This window comes from Octopus bimaculoides, chromosome 16 (genome assembly GCF_046866305.1).
Source record: "Octopus bimaculoides isolate indiv1 chromosome 16, ASM4686630v1, whole genome shotgun sequence".
In the NCBI taxonomy this organism is placed as follows: domain Eukaryota; kingdom Metazoa; phylum Mollusca; class Cephalopoda; order Octopoda; family Octopodidae; genus Octopus; species Octopus bimaculoides.
In genome coordinates this window covers 44,176,376-44,178,897 of record NC_142943.1, presented here as the reverse complement: position 1 = coordinate 44,178,897, position 2,522 = coordinate 44,176,376, and the positions used below count along the sequence as shown (strand labels likewise).

General features: G+C 37.2%; 1 long non-coding RNA gene across 1 annotated transcript in view; it reads left to right on the top strand.

Annotated features, from left to right (window-relative positions):
- The window catches only part of LOC149132379 (uncharacterized), a 7,220-nt gene extending 5,780 nt beyond the window's left edge, over nucleotides 1-1,440 (top strand). The window contains exon 2 of the long non-coding RNA XR_016244653.1: nucleotides 842-1,440. This is a non-coding gene — a long non-coding RNA (uncharacterized LOC149132379). The remainder of the gene's footprint in view (nucleotides 1-841) is intronic.
- Nucleotides 1,441-2,522: the final 1,082 nt, after the last annotated feature.

The following is a 2,522-nucleotide window of genomic DNA, read 5'->3' as shown; positions in this document are numbered from 1 at the left end:
CACCACAACTTTCTCTCACTCTTACTTCCTGTTTCTGTTGTGCCTGTAATTCAAAGGGTCAGCCTTGTCATACTGTATCACGCTGAATATCCTCGAGAACTACGTTAAAGGTACACGTGTCTGTGGAGTGCTCAGCCACTTGCATGTTAATTTCACGAGCAGGCTGTTCCGTTGATCGGATCAACTGGAACCCTCGACGTCGTAAGCGACGGAGCGCTAACAACAACTATCATACTACCTACATTCCTTCTTATTCTCCCTTCTTCTTCTTCTTTTTCTTCTTCTTCTTCTTCTTCTTCTTCTTCTTCTTCTTCTCCTCCCCCTCCCCCCTCCTCCCCCTCCCCTTCTTCTTCTTCTTCTTCTCCTCCCCCTCCCCTTCTTCTTCTTCTTCTTCTTCTTCTTCTTCTTCTCCCCCCCCCCCTCCCCCCCCCCCCCCTCCCCTCTTCTTCTTCTTCTTCTTCTTCTTCTTCTTCTTCTTCTTCTTCTTCTTCTTCTTCTTCTTCTTCTTCTTCTTCTCCTTCCCTACCAAGAATTCACAATGACCTCCAACCCACAAGAGTAAACAAGAGAGACAGAAACAGGCAGAAACAAGGAAAATGCCCCTTGTAATTGAACACTATGCAAATATTCTTTTAAAATACTTTTCTTTTAATTTTTCCAAAATTTAATTGTTTTCTATTCTTAGAGTTGAAAAAGTCTCAATGACTGAAACCGGTACAAAAATTTGCTGGTTTTGGAGGGCTTGCAAAGATCATAGACAAAGCCCCTTTCTACAGGTATAGTAAATTATATCATCACCATCATCATCATTGTTATAATGTCTACTTTTCCATGCTTGCAGGTATCAGATGGAATTCATTGTGATGGATGGATGCCCTCACCCATTTCCAAGGAAGATATTTTTTGCCTTTGGCTGGACATAGAAGATTGAAAATTAACAACACCATTTGTGTGACAGTGAAGCTTGTTTCCAATTATCATGCCATGCCAAGACAAAGAGACACAAACACACACACACACACACACACACACCACGTGCATGCATATATGACAAACTTCTATCAGTTTCCATCTAACAGGTTCACTCACAAAGCTTTTAGTTGTAGTAGAACACACTTACCCAAAGTGCTCATGTAGTTGGAATGTAAACTTCCTTACCATACAGCCATGCTTACACACTTTCACACAACCATACCAGACATCTGAAGACTTTTTGATATTCCTTCCAGTCAACAATTTCCAAAATATCTTTTATCATCTTCAATGATCCCATCATCATCAGCAACATCAACAAAAACAACAAAAACTACAAACAAGAATGATTTTATTTAAAAACACCTAGAAATCAATAATGACTATGGTTTCAAATTTTGGCACGAGCCTAGTAATTTTATGGGGAGACAGTTTGTCAGTTATATTGACCTCAGTTCTTGAATGGTACTTTATTTTATTGACACTGAAAGGCAAAGTTGAACTTAGCAGAATTTGAACTCAGAATATAAAGAGCCAAAAATATATATGGTACAACATTTTATCCAATGCTCTAATGATTCAGCCAATCCATTGTATTAAAATATTTTAAATGTCCAAAAATGAATATCTAAATTTTCTTCATTTAATTTTATCTAAAAAAGTTTTTATTTTATTTTAATATTAAAAATATAGAAAGTCTCAAAAGAAACATTAATTTTCCATTACAAGGTTCCACTGGATGAATTATTAATGAACAAGTTGTAAATGTAAGAATGGAGATTTTTGTTAGTTAATAGTTATAGACTATCATGAAAAATGTATTGCTTCCTTGCTTTAGCCCTTGTTTCTTACACCAACAGGTCACTGAATGACCCCAGCTGACTTCTACGACAAACACTATGTGTAATTGTCATAGGCTTCTCGTAGAAGAATACACTCTGTAAAGTGGTTGACATGATGAGGAACATCCAGCTATAGAAACCACACCAAAGCAGACATTGGAGTTTGGTGCAATCCTCTAGCATGCCAGCTCCTGTTGAACCGTCCAACCCACACTAGCAAGGAAAACAAATATTAAATGGCAATGAATACAAAGATGACTTCCTGTTACTTTCCTTCAACTTTTGTTTGTTGCTATTCTTGGTTTTTAGTCATTCCAATAGAGTGAAGGAAAGAGTAAGAAAATGGAAGAGAGAAAAAGGAGAGGTAAAAAATATAGAAGAATTGGGATCCTGGTACTTGTACATTATTTATCAACCCTGAAAAGATGAAAAGCAGTGTTGACCTCGGTGTGTTTTGAACTAGGAGTAGGGACAGCTGAAATCGATACCACGAGGCATTCTATCTAGCACTTTAATGACTCTACTAATTCACCATTAGTATATTTGATATTTATGATTGTTGTTTAGCACACTTATTATGGGAGATACTCTAACCATGACCATCACATCTAGTTTGTGTTCAGACTATATTACCCAATGGTTCTCTCTTTTTCTCTTAAGAAGGTAGGGTATAATGTGAAGGAGATTTGGTTGCTATTTCTAGACGGT